General features: G+C 43.8%; 1 protein-coding gene across 2 annotated transcripts in view; it reads right to left on the bottom strand.

Moving 5' to 3' along the window:
- Positions 1-14,560, bottom strand: part of SRFBP1 (serum response factor binding protein 1) — a 151,089-nt gene that overhangs the window by 37,500 nt on the left and 99,029 nt on the right. The window contains exon 1 of one of the 2 annotated variants that reach the window (XM_074994998.1): positions 1,704-1,829. The exons of the other annotated variant lie outside the window; for it this stretch is intronic. The gene's annotated coding sequence lies outside the window, so the exon portion shown is untranslated. Of the gene's footprint in view, positions 1-1,703; positions 1,830-14,560 lie in introns of those variants that run through there. 2 annotated transcript variants of the gene reach the window in all.

Genomic DNA, 14,560 nt, shown 5'->3' with positions numbered 1-14,560 from the left:
AGGCATGATTTAAACCCTAGAAATTACATTTCCACAACAGCGGCTTAAGTCCTAGAAGCAGACTAGGGTGTTGTGAGCCGAACTATGAAAACATTAGAAAAAAAGTAAAACTTTAACCAATAGGCAAACTAAGTGGCTAGTCTACACTAGAATCGCTACAGTGGCACAGCTGTACTGATGTCCCTATGCCCCAGTGATGCCGCTAGCGCACACCCTCTATGCCAACAGAACACAGAATTGTCTTCACTGGTTAGGTCTGTGCAACTTACCTCATTGTGGGATGTATGTGTGTGTCACACACACCTGAGCAGTGTTTCCGCTATTTCTTTCCATCCATGCGTGGAATACATTTTATGTGCACCAAAGCATGTGTGGATGTGCACCACCAGTAGAAACACATGCTGCTGGCTGTGGGTGCTCCACAAATCTGCTAATTGCATTTGATTTTCTTCTGGGTGACTACCCCAGAGCTTAACTTACACAGGGAACACAGCCCTTGAGAGATGTACGTTATACCAAAGTAAGCATTGGCATGTGGAAGTCCTAAGAGCTCAGTAGTCATCTAACACAACCATCAAACCATTATTTATAACTTGGTTTCAGAGAAGCAGGTAGACACAGTAAGGCTGTGTCTTGTTGCCACAAACAGCAAGGAGAAACTGAGCAATGGTTTGGCCCACTCAATTACTTTATCCTCCAATTTTTTTTGGGGTGGAGGGACAAGAACATTTAAGGCATAGGTACAACTCCTATAAACACTGCTGATGAAAAGATTCTTATCTTGCATTAAACAAATGGATACATGTGGACAAATACCTAAAGCAGGCATGAGCAGACTTCTTATGTTGGGCCCCGCTCTTCATCCCTACAATTAGTAGCCTCCCCCACCCACTCATACCTGTCTAATGTAATCCAAACCATCGGAAATCTTGGTTATGTTCATCTAAGAAAAAAAAATCTTCCAGAATATGTAAGAAAATAAGTACGTAGAATGTAAAATATTTATTAATCAGTTTATAAATACACATACATAAACCCAGTAACATATTTCAACGTTTTTAATGAGATGGATGAGCCTGAAACAGAGCAGTCAAATGTTCTGCACCCCCATTATGAAATTTCACCCCCAAGGGAGCCTGTCCCCCGCTTCACACAGCCCTGACCTAAAGAACTGAAAACTTGTTTCCTTATATGGCAATCCCAAGCATGGCAGCTAAGAATAAAATTGGCATTTTAGTTTTGAATGTCCTATCTACAGAGAGATAATTTCTTTTTTAGACCTAACATTCACATTTTCCCCATTATAATTCAATACCTTTTTAAGACTTATCTTTTTATATGCTTTTGATTTTATTCTCTTAATTTCTTTTGTGTGACCTTCCTTCAACTCAATTTTTTCTGCGATATATTACCTGCTTTCCAATTCATTCAACAGTTAAACAAGCTGGATGTTACATGAGTACATTTTTTTCCCTCAGTATGCACTGGCAAAATCAATTTCATTAAAAAGATCAGTGCTGGGTGTCAAATTTAAAGACTGGTGTCACCAAAAGTTAAAATACAAAATAGATTTTGATAGCAGAAAGCAAAATGAAACATTTAAAGTATGAATTTAGCCAATTATTTAAACACACGTTAAAATAAATATTTTAATCTGAAATGCTTCTGATATTTAGCACACTTGATAAAGAGAAGTTACTCACTTGTGTAGTAATGATGGTTCCTTGAGATGTGCCCCTGTGGCTGCTCCACAGTAGGTGTTGGGCTCACCCCGGCACCACAGATTTCCAAGCTGTATCTCGTCGGATCGCGCATGCGTAGAAAAGCACTGGTCCTTCACATGCTTTTGGTCACGTGGGCGATCTGGCCTGTGCCAGTTCCTCGAAATGACTGCCTCGGGTGCCCCTGAAAAAACATAAAGCAGAACTCTGAAGCAGGGAGGAACGGGTGGGTAGTGGAGCACCCACAGGGACACATCTCAAAGAACCATTGTTACTACACAAGTGAGTAACTTCTCTTTCTTCTTTGAGTGGTCCCTGTGGGTACTCCACAATAGGTGACTATCTAGCAGTGACCCAAAAACATGGAGGTGGGTACCGGATTATGTATGGCTTGCCCCTGAAAGGACTGCTGTCGGTAGGTGTGCATCCTCCTCCAGTAGCTGATGAATCACGTAGTGCTTGGCGAACGTGTCATAGGATGACCACGGTGCTGCTCTGCAAATGTCCTTCAAACAGACTCCTCTGAAGAAGGCGCAAGGCTGCCATTGCTCTGGTGGAGTGAGCCTTGGGCGGAGTTGGTAAAGGGGGGTCTTACGTAATGAGTAGTACATCTTTATACAGGATGTGATAATATTTGAAATTCTTTGCGAGGACAGTCCTTCTCCTTTTGATCTGTGTGCAAGTGACAGCTGCAGTCTGTCTTTCGGACAGATTTGGCTCTGTTTATATAGAAGGCCAGTGCCCTTCTCACATCAAGTGCATGAAGCCGTACTTCCCTATCCGAGGTATGTGGCTTAAGATAGAAGGATGGTAGAATTATCAGCTCATTGATATGAAACTCTGGGGAGATCTTTGGGAGGAATGAGGGATGTAAACATAATATTATCGCATCTTTGGAGAAAGTTGTATAGGGCAGGGTCACCATTACTGCAGCCAGCTCACTTACTCTACAAGCAGCTGTGATAGTGAGAAGTAATGTCGTTTTTAAGGGAAACAGGGAATCGAAACAGTGGCTAGGGGTTTTCAGGGTGGCCTAGACAGTGTGTCCAGAACAAGATCTAAGCTCCATGAGGGCGATATTGGCTTCTGAGGAGGGTATAAATTCGTGAGACCCTTCAGAAACCATGCCGTAATGGGATGGGTGAAGAGAGTTGACCCTTCTACCGTGTGCCAGAAGGCCAATATAGCTGCCAGGTGCACCATTAGTGACGGTAGGGAGAGTCCCCCTTGTTTTAGATCCAGTAGATAATCCAAAATTGTGGGAACAGGGACCTCCAGGGGGCTCAACTGCTTGGATAAGCACCAGGAAATAAAGTGTTTCCACTTGTACATGCAAGTCTTCCAGGTGGAGGCCCATCGGCTGCATTCTAAGACCTCTTTAACCCTTTCTGACCACAAAGTCTCTAAGGCGCTGAGCCAAGGATTAGCCATGTCTTGAGGCTTAATGTTTGAGGTTGAGGGCGCCTCAGGGCTCCTCGGTTCTGTGTGAGGTGGTCCAGAACAATCGGGAGGGGAGTGGTTGGCAGCACGACATACATTGTAGCAGGGGAAGCCAGTGCTGACAGTCCCATGCTGGGGCTATAAGTATCAAGCGTACCCTCTCTGTCCTTGCCTTTTCCAGGACCTTGTGGATGAGTACTGGAGGAGGGAATGCATAAAGCAAGGGGCCCTTCCATGATAGAAAGAAAGCATCGCCCAATGAGCCTGGACCAATGCCTGCTCTTGAACAAAACTGAGGGCGTTTCTTGTTGTTGCAGGTCACAAACAGGTCTATTTAAGGAAACCCCCATGTGTTGAAGATACGGCAAAGCAGATTGGGATGGATCTCCCATTTGTGATCAAGAGCAAAGTGCCTGCTCAGCCGGTTGGCCTCCACGTTGCTGATGCCCGGTAAGTACAAGGCTCTCAGGATTATGTCGTTTGCAATGCACCATTTCCAAATCGGACAGCCTCCGCACATAGTGTGCAAGATCGGGCTCCGCCCTGCCAACTGATATAATACATCGTGGAAATGTTGTCGGTATTGACACCGACTCCTTTGTGTTGTAGGTATTGTAGGGAGTGCTTGCATTCATTGAACACTGCCCTTAGTTCCAGCATATTTATGTGCACTGCCATCTCTCTGTGGGACCATTGCCCTTGCACTGATCTGTTTCTCATGTGTGCTCCCCAGCCCATGTGGGAAGCATCTGCCGTGAGAAAAACTGTGGTTTGTGGTTGGCGAAAGGGGACCCCTGACAGCAGATTTTTGGGGTCCACCCACCATCTCAGTGACTTTTCCACAGCTGCTGTGGGTGACACCTTCTTGTGAGTGGTATGTTTCGTTGGTACATACATGGTCACCAGCCAGTGCTGGAGGCAACAAAAGTGCAGCCTGGCATTCTGCACCACAGATGTGGTGGCAGCCATGTGTCCCAGAAGCTGCAGGCAAGTTAATACTTGTACTGTGGGGCTGCATACCAGCACCTGTATCAGAGACTAGATAGCATGAAAACGTATAGTAGGTAGATAAACTCTCGCCGTGATGGAATCGAGGCGCACTTCTATGAACTCTACATCCTGCGTAGGTTCCGGCGTCGATTTATGGAAGTTGATAATGAGGCCCAAGGAGTAGAATGCCTTTATAGTAATGTCTATCATGTATAACACATCTACTTGCGAGGTGCCTTTTAAGAGGCAGTCGTCCAGGTATGGGAAGATGGAGACATCTTGATGATGCAGGTAAGCCAATACTACTGAGAGCATCTTTGTAAAGACTCTGGGTGCTGAAGACAGGCTGAAGGGCAGAACTTTGTACTGGAAATGTTCTGTGCCCATGGTGAAACGGAGAAAGCGCCTGTGTGCAGGATGAATGGTTATGCAGAAGTATGAATCTTGGAAGTCGAGGGCTGCGAACCAGTCCTCATCGTCCAGTGCTGTAACTGTAGAATTAATAGTGACCATCTTGAAACACTGCTTGTGGAGGTAATGATTGGAGCCTGTAAGTCTAGTATTGGTCTCCAGCCTCCTGTTTTCTTTTCCGTGAGGAAGTAACATGAATAGAAACCCTTCCCCTGGAACTCGTCCGGGACTCTCTCCACTGATCCTATGGAAATGAGGTGATCGACCTCTTGTTTTAACAAGGTCTCGTGAGAGGGGTCCCTTAGGGGGGACTGGGTAAGGAGTTTTGCTGGTGGTAGTGTGTGGAATGGGATGGTGTATCCTGCAGCAATAATTTCCAGTACCCATTTGTCTATGGTGATACTTTCCCACTGTCGGTAGAATGGTCTGAGGCGGTGGTGAAACAGGATGAGGTGATTGCTGTCAATGAGTGATGGGTGTGGTGTTGCAGTCCTCAACATAGTAGTCAAACTTGCTGCCTTGCTGCCTGTGGGGCAGGGTTACAGCGTTATTGGGTATGTCGCCTAGATGGTCTTTAATGCTGTTGGTGCCCTGAATCATAACCCTTTTGGCACCGTGGGAGCTGAGGTTGGTAGGCATAGTGTCACTGGTACAGGTAATACCTTTTCCTCCTGTAAGGAGGGGTGTACATGCCCAGCGTTCTTAAGGTGGTTCTCGAGTCCTTGCTGGAGTGGAAGACCGCGTCCGTGGTTTCAGCAAACAGTTTTGATCTATCAAAAGGAAGTTCCTCAAATTTTGTTTGTAATTCCTTGGGGACGCTGGATGTCTGCAGCCAGGATACTCATCACATCACCACTGCAGTGGCCATGGAATGTGCTGCTGTGTCCGCCCTGTCTAATGTGATTTGGACTCCTGTACGTGAGGCTGCATAACCTTCCTGGACTACAACCTTTAGGATTGGCTTCTTATCATCTGAGAGATAGGCCATGAGTAATATCAGTTTTGTGTAATCATCAAAATTATGGTTGGAGAGGCGTGCAGCGTAGTTAGCCATATGTAGCAGTAGGGTGAAGGATGAATATACCTTCCGCCCAAATAAATCTAGTCTCTTTGCATCCTCATCTGACACCGTAGATTTGTATTGTGGTGCCTTTGACCTCTGCTGGGAGGACTCTTATGACAAGGGAATTTGGGTGGGGGTGGTTAAATAAAAGCTCCATTCCCTTTGACAGCACAAAATACTTTTTGTCCACCCTCTTATTGGTTGGTGGAATAGAAGCTGGAGTTCGCCAGATGTTTGTAGCAGTCTCTGTGATGGCCTCATCCAATGGGATGGCTATCTTTGATGACGTAGGAGAACACAGATTTTTGAGGGGTTTGTGCTGCCTCTCTTGTACTTCCGCCACCTGTATATCCCGAGACTGGGCAACCCTTCTGAACAGTTCCTGAAACTGTCTAAGGTCATCCAGAGGGGATATGGCTCCTGGGATGACTGCCTCATCTGGAGAGGATGAAGAGGCATCTGTCTGATACGCCTGTCTGTTCCTCAGACACTTCCTGTGTTTGCTCCCCTAGGTGTTCCAAGTGGGGGGCAGAGCAACAACTGGTTCCGGACCCTCTCTTGGAGGGGAGAGATGATGCCCACTTGGAGGCGGAGATGAGGACTGTCTATATCAGGGGCATGGATGTGGGGATCTATCCCTGGACCTTGAGTAACGTCAGTGCCAGTGATAGTCCTCTCGATAGTAAGAATGTATGCAGTGGCAGGGACATGAGCCTAGTGATGAGCATCTTGAACGTGAGTGTTGCCTGTATCTATGAAGGTGGAAGGAGTGAGACCGTCTAGATGATATACACCGGGGTGGGGATACCCTGTAGGGGTATCCTTGTAACTGATGCGATTGTTGAATGCCAGGAAGGGTGCCTGAGCCAGGGAGAAGGGGGCTGCACAAGTGGAGACAGCAGCCTAAGGAAAGGCAACAGTGGTGTCAAAGGCTGTTTCGGCAAGTATGATTCTGGAGGAGAGCTTGGAGACAAAGGGGATGGTATGATGAAGAGGTCCGGGGACAAGCTTCAGTGCTGTGTCTTAGAACATGGTTTCCTCGGTTAGTGAATTAGGTGGGCCTGTGCCAATATGGATGGTGTCATGCCCAGTGCCGAAGGTTTCAGTGCAGGTATCGGTGTGCCGGTTCCACTTGGTGCCTGGGCCTGTGGTTCTGCATGATCAGAGGTCTTCAGCATCGCAAGTCCCTGCTCTGGAGCGTCTGGTTCCGATGCTCTTGGTGCCGGGGTTATTTGTCTCGATGCAGTAATGTCTAGCACCTGCCGCTTAGATGCCTGTGGGATCTTCAGTGCCACTTCTTTGGAAGTCTGAGACCTGGGCACTGTCTTTTGTTCCCTGGGCTTTGCATTTGCTTTCGCTATAGATGTGTCCTGGCTCTGTGCCTCACTCGTCCTGCTTGTAGATAGTATAGGCAAGGATGGAGTAGGAGATGCTTTCTTTCTCTTATGACCCAAGGAGGTCAGAGAAGTCGCTTTCCATTTTTGAGGCACTGATGGACCCTCCGAAGGATTCAGCTCAGTTGTTTCAGGCTGAAGAGCCTTATCAAATAAAATCATCTTCAGCATCATTTCTCTGTCCTTCCTCACTCTAGCAGTGAGTTTAGAGCAATGAGGACACTTTTGAGGCACATGGGCCTTGCCAGACAGTGAATGCATTTGCTGTGGCCATCAGAGGCGGACACAGCCTCACGGCATGACTCGCACTTCTTGAAGCCTGCTGGAGACATCTTTTCTTCTTTTTCTTCCTCTTCTTCTTTTTTTTTTTTTTTTTTTTTTGAATAATTTAACATAGCTTAACCTTAATGAGGGTACTTAACGGGTACTAAGAACAACAAACAGTCTGTAGATAATTGTTAACAATCGGGCTATGCTAAAGATAAGAAAACTCTGGTGGCAGAGCTTTCCCCCCTGCACTTCTCTTTCTTCTTTTTTTTTTTAAACTAAAACTATATACAGTAAAAGATTTTAAGGAACAGTTCTTTAAAACTAGCAACCAGTAAAAACTAATAAAAGGTTTTATCTTTCCAGACGTTGGTGTCGAAGTGAAGTCTGTTTGCAGCCGCTGGCGGTTGAGAGGAACTGGCGTGGACCGGATCGTGCATGTGACCAAAAGCGCGTGAAGGATCAGCATGTTTCTACACGTGTGTGATCTGACGAGATACAGCTTGGAAATCAGCAAGCCTGACACCTACTGTGGAGCACCCAAGGGGACCACTCGAAGAAGAAACCTCATTATAATGAGATACATATAATGGTAGGCAAAATCCTCTCTTATGGAGGAAACCAGAAGTCAAGCCTGAACCTTAAAATACTGCACAGAAATGGTATGTGGAATTTTAACTTCAGATCGTCATTGTCTATGATAACTTTGAATGCAGTGCAGCCCATAGCGTATTGAGATATTTCCAAAGATGCAGACTGTCCCTGAGCTAAAGAGAGTGCAATTGGCTAGCCCTCTGAGACTACAGATTTGAATGTATTTCATAAAATACCTTCAAATCAGAAACAGACAACGTGACAGATTGGGCAACCATATAAATTAAACATGGACAGCTTTAGGCCAAAGCATGAGTATTCAGCTAAAACGTATTCTCCAGAACACATCATCATATCTCATAGGACTGGAAGGGATCTTGAGAGGTCATAGAGTCCAGTACCTTGCACTCATAGCAGGACCTATCACCACTCCTAACAGCTTCAAATGATTCAAATGAAAGATGTTGAAAGACATGTCAACACTTATCTGTGAGACAAAGTCTAAGGCTATGTCTACACTAGAAGCATCTGTCTACAGAAGTTGCTGTTGGAAGAGATATTCCGACCAAAAACAAAGACAGATCAATCTTTTGATCCACTCAGTCAACAAAAGGGTTCCCGGGGGATCAACAGGGCTTTTTTGTCATCAGCTTCTGTCGACCAAATGCATTTTTTGTACAGATGCTTTGCGAGTTTTGTTGACAAAACTCCAGTTTTGTCTGCAAAACTCTCTAGTGTAGATGTAGCCTCAGAGTCCTATTAGGAAATTGAGCCTGAAATTCAGTCTACCTTTTTTGAGTTTGTTTGGCTTCATTCCATTAGTCCTATTCATGGTCCCATATACTACTTAACTGTTCTCCCGCCTCAATGTTTACATTATTCAAATATTTACGGTTAACTACATTCCCCAATTATACAATGGCATGTCTTCCTTCTTAAATCAGCCTAGTCTTTTCATCATTTTTCTTGATGCACGCTAAAATGCCTTCTGATAAAGACAACACTTTGGAGGAAGTGTGACACTATTATGATGAATGATAATATTAGAATGTATGATAGAACTGGAAGGGACCTCAAAAGGTCATTGAGTCCAGTCCCCTGCACTCACTGCAGGACTTATCACCACCCTGACAGACTTTTTTTTTTAAAATCTAACCTGCCCCAAGCCCTTGAAAAATTTTGAACTCACAAGGATTGAAAGCACAACTCTGGGTTTTCAGTAAAAGGTCAATGCTCTAACCACTGAGCTACTCCTCTCCCCACCACATTAGTATGTCATTGTCCAGAAGTATATAAAGTATTTTAGGTGAAGTCTCCCTAATGCCGCATAGAGGAACTTTGCTTATACTGTAGGGCGACAAAGACTGAAAATGTATTGAATTTGTCATTACATTACAATTTTGTACCTTAATAGTTGTGCACTCTGGTACTTAGAAAGCAGGAAGGGAATTGAAAGACTTGCCAGCCCCATCCCCCATGTGTGTTGGGGGAGCAGCTCTGTACTCCCAGAAGGGGCAGGGCTGGGGGCTGCCACCTCAACAAGCCCCTTCCCCCAGCCAGCTCTCACACTATGGCGTGGAGCTCTGGCTGCCCACACTGCTTTCCTTCACACCCCACCTGCCCCCATCATCAGCAGACCTAGACAGCAGTAATACCTAAGTATATTTCTCCCATTACAATTCTGTGCTTCTAACAATTTTTCCACATAATGTACCAGCTTGATAAACTCATCTTGTTATTTCCTGTCCATATGGTTAGATTCTGTAGCGGTCTTAGGGAAAGACTCCTTTCAGTGCAGCTTTAAGTTTGAGCATTAAGATTTGAGTTTCCTGAAACCCTAACAGTTTATGGCTGGATAGTCTGACGTCATGATTAGTTTTAGCTGCTGCTTCTGTCTCATTTGAAAAAAAAAATGGAAATTTAGTTGATTAAATACAGAAGTACTCTGACTGACAGTTGTGGCATGTTACCATTCTGGGTCATGTTCTGTCCTGGCATCTGAGGGGAAAAGTTCCAAGCAAGGCTGGACATATACTTCAGTAAAGTAATCCAGCTATGGTTCACACAAAGGGCTAAATATTTTCCAATTAGAAACTGAATCAACAATAGAGACATCAGTTGGGTTCACAGGTTGAACCCCATACCCAAGGTTCTTGGTGCCAGTAACCAGTTTCTTTTGGCCTGCTGATTGCCTCATCAACAGGACAAAAGAAGTGAGATGCATCAGTCTGGAACGGTGTATCTGAAGTAGCAGAAAAACATTTTGTCATGGTACGATTTACAAATTAAAATCCTGTGACAGCTATTGTCATCCAAATCTACATGAATGTCTACAGATGGAAATCTCATTAAAGCTCTATTGTAACAACAAAGTAAAAAAACCCAAACAATTTTCAAAAAACTATTTTACCAGATGTGACATCAAAATTCATCTGTCTAAATACTGCCAAGTGGTTTATTCAAACAAAATATTAAATAATGTTTAACCTCTTAGCCAAAAGGCTGAAAAACAATATAGTACACATTCTAATAAAGCAAATTTGAATTTGATAGCCAAATGACTCTAAATTCTGGGCTTTTAAAGTTTTACATAAAAAGGCAGCAATAATACCCAGAAAGATGAACGATCTACATTAAGATAATGTTCAGTCATGTGATATCACCCAGTTCTCAAGTCTCTCTTTAACTAACTGCATATTACTGCAGAATTGGAGCAATGTATAAATAGGATAGCATTTAGGGGAAAGACAGGGGAATAAAAATCTAGACTTCAGCAGCTATATACTTGCCAAGCCACATATCTATTTTAGTAAAATCCCTATGACTCCACAGAGGGACACCAGGGCTTAACATAACCTGGTTTTCATCTTTGTCTTTTTTCCTCATTAGAGAAGCCTACTTTCTGCTGGGAACAATTTAAATTTGCATTGTACATTTTAGTAGCTTCTCTTCCCTCCCTTTTGGAACTCCTGAAACTTTCCATAGAAATTAACAAATGGGCAGCTTCCACATTGCTAAATACAAGATACTCGTACCAGGGTAATACAGGAATTACAGTCACAATCTGTTTTGATCTGTGTTTGTGAAGTGCCAAGTATAATGCGATGCTGGTCCATGAACAGGGTCCCTACTATGCACTCAGTAATACTTAAAGCACTGTCTCTGAGGTACATAGGTATGTGCAGAAGGCCAGTTCAAAGCTGTTCTGCTCATTGCTTCTCCCTCAGTGCAGTCTTGGTGACAGAGTTTTACTAGTATGAAAGGTGAAATGCCTCCTCTGAATTAGAATGAAATATACAAACATTGGTTAATGTCACACTGTTAAAGGTGCAAAACTTGACATAAAAATGGAGATTTGTACAGTAATTACACATTGAAGCATCACAGTTTAAAAATCCAAAATACTTGTTATTCGCTACTTAAGGTACCGCAAAGGCTGAACTTTTAGCCTTGATTATGCTTTCCCCATCACTGATGGTTTTGAAATGTTATTTTTCAGACCCCAGATTTTTCCTCTGTAAACATTAGAGAGGGAAAAGTGAAATTGAATTGTATATTCCAGATTATTAATTTAAATGGTTCAAGACTTTAACATATAGCAAAGAAGAGTAACCACACTATGTTGTTATTGTAACCCTTGTCCTTCCTTCGACCAACTCATTTATTCCAGAATCATAGCTTGTTACTCATGCTGCACCACGTCTAACAGGCTAAACTCTTCAGGGGGTGGACGGATTATATCTTTTATTTACTTTGTATAATAGTGTATGGAAAGAAAATCTTATATGACACCACTGAAGCAAATTCCTCTCTTACAAAATAACCCAGAGGTTATTGAAAATCCACTGAAATAAGACAGGGAAAATTTTAAAACTCTTTTCTGGAAAAAATAAACTGAGTAACAGGGAACTTAAATTAGCTTTTTAAGAAAAAAATTAGCCAGCCCTCCTAGGTTTGTAACACTGACTCATGAGGGCCTGAGTATTTCCAGCCTGATGTTTAAATTGCTAAATTAAAGTAAACTCTTTCATATCCAGCCTTCTATCATCCAGAACTCTCAAATAACCAGCATTTCAACTATAAGTAAATTTTAGTTACATTTTCCGTAAATACAACATCGTGAAAGTAAATACAAATAAATACAGCAAATAAAGTACAAATTTACAGTCTGCAATACTACTGTTGGTAAGTGAAGTACTCTGCATACATTTTTGTTTGTTTTTTAATATCTAATCTTGTTTTTCTTTAGTATTATATATTACTAGGTATATCTCTCTATTATCCAGAATATTTGACTATCTTGCAACCTTCCAATGCTGGAGGCTACTGGATATGAAAGAGTTTACTGTATTCTGCACCACAGAATTGACATATTCCTTTGCTACATTGTGACTTCTTTCATTTCCTTACTAAAATAACTTTGAGCTCTGTAAAAAATGCTCCAAAAACATTTTTGACTCCAACAATGTCCCGTTACAAAACCGAGGCTGTGCTTATACTATGAGATAAAAACAATTTTATTAAAACTGATTTCTTAACACTGGGTTTTATCCATTCGATTTTGAGCATCTTCACCTTCTCACATGTTCCCCACAAAATTGACTTACAGCTGCTACACACAAGTAGCTTAAATCAAGTGCTGCTGCAGTGTTTTGCGGGAACCTATCTCACAGTTCCCTGAGCCCCATTACATTGTGGCCCCACAAGTAGATGTGGGTATATAATGCCATCTTTCCACATTTCATTCCCCTCTTTCCCCTGCCATGTTAAGTATGTTTAAGTAGACACGATTGTTACACTGAAACTTGAATGAATAAAAAGAGCCCCAGCTACAGCCAGACCCTGAAAATCATGACCCTCACTGTGCACAATCTGACTCGCACCTTGCGCAGCACACCCTTTTATTGGTTCGGGGTCAAGCCACGGGATGTGGCTGGGTGCAGGAATGTTCTAGACTGTGTGGTGCCTCCAGAGGGAAGGAAAGGAGGAGATGTGGGGGTCAGAAAAACATGTAAATGACTGAAAGTAAGTTTATCGTACTATCAGACAAGCACAACCCCCACCCACAGCCTAGCTGACACATGGTACAGGGGGCCAGTGGCTGGTGCCAGGCAGCTCAGAAAAGACAGGCAGCTAGCATGGGTATACACAGAAGCGCAGACCCCACAGCTGCGCACCTAGCAAAGAAAAAGAATGAAGATTTTTTCAGTATCTCATGGCCCTACAGCCACGGGCTTGCAGGTGCTAAATTGTAACAGCCCTGTTGCCTAATTCCTATGCACTTGAGAGCAGTGGAGATGTAAGAGGCCAGAGCGGAGAACTGAGGTGCACGTACAGGACATCTGTGGAGACTAAGGAATTCTATTTAAAGACATGCCCTTCACTACCCTTCATTCAGATTTTTAAATTTGAATTGAATTCTACACCTGTTGGGTTACTACGATTTTAGGATTTCAATATCATGTCGATTTTAGTGGTCCATAAATCGAGCTAATAGAATTTACAGTGAGGACAGGCACTGGGAAAAAAAATCACGCTAACTGACTTAAAATTGATTTTATCTCGTAGTGTAGACGCAGCTCTAGCGAAAAGCAGTAGAGCAGGAATATAATGAGTAATGTTGCCTCTCACACATACAGGCTACTCTTGGTCCTCCATGCCTCAAGGATCTAACAGTTCACAGTGCTTAAGGCCAGAAATGACCCTTAGATCATCTCGTCTGACCCCCTGCATAACACAGGCTACAGATTTTCACTCAGTTTAACCTGTTGTCACGCTGCCTGGAGTGGTTCATGACCATGAGTGCCAAATGCAGGGGAGACACCCCAAAGTTCTGGCGTGTTCCACAGTTAGATTTCACAAATCCAGTAACAGATGAGAACAACTGAAGCACTGTGACTGGGGTCCTACCAAATTCAGTCCATTTTGGTCAATTTCACAGCCAGGGGATTTTAAATTTAGTCAATTGCACACGTTCAGATGTTTACGCCTGAAATTCCATGGTACTGTACATGGTGGCATCCCATCCCAACAGCGAATTGTGGGGGTCTGCAAGACTGCTGTAAAGGAATCATGGGATTGCTACTCTCCTTTCACACTGCCTTCAGAACAGTCATAGAACGTCCCACAAGTGGGAGAAATTCCGAGGGTTGGAGGTAGGTCTGATCTCCTCTGTGCTACTAGGAGCACCCATGTTGGGGCCTCCTCAATGCTAATCCTCTTCCCTGCATGGCTGCTTTTGGGGGAAGACAAGACCCACCTCTGGGTATTTTCCCTGGCTGCAGACAGCTCTGTCTGTCTCTGCAGGCAGCTGCTATGTAGTTTCCTGCAATCAGATGTGGTTTCCAGATGTGGAGAAGAGTCTGACCACAGTGGAGCCATATAGCTTCTTGCAGCTGAAGGAGAGGGGGTAGTGGCAGGGAGTCTGAGTTCTTCCTTCCATGAGCAGCTGTGCTGGGGAACAGAAGTCCTGTTCCTCCCCAGCCAAGATGGGACTAACAGCTAAGGAGCTCCTGGCCGGGGTGGCTGCCTAAAGGCTGGGGTAAATGAGACCCACACCTCCACCTCCAGGGTAGGTACCAGAAGGTCTGATCTCTCCCTGAAATTGTCCGTGCAGCAGAAGAGGAAGTCCTATCTCTCCCTAGTCTGGCACACTAGCAATTAGATTTTGTGAGGGAGGT

Source organism: Carettochelys insculpta, chromosome 5 (genome assembly GCF_033958435.1).
Source record: "Carettochelys insculpta isolate YL-2023 chromosome 5, ASM3395843v1, whole genome shotgun sequence".
In the NCBI taxonomy this organism is placed as follows: domain Eukaryota; kingdom Metazoa; phylum Chordata; order Testudines; family Carettochelyidae; genus Carettochelys; species Carettochelys insculpta.
The sequence above is the reverse complement of the archived record's forward strand: the minus strand, read 5'-3'. Positions and strand labels throughout refer to the sequence as shown.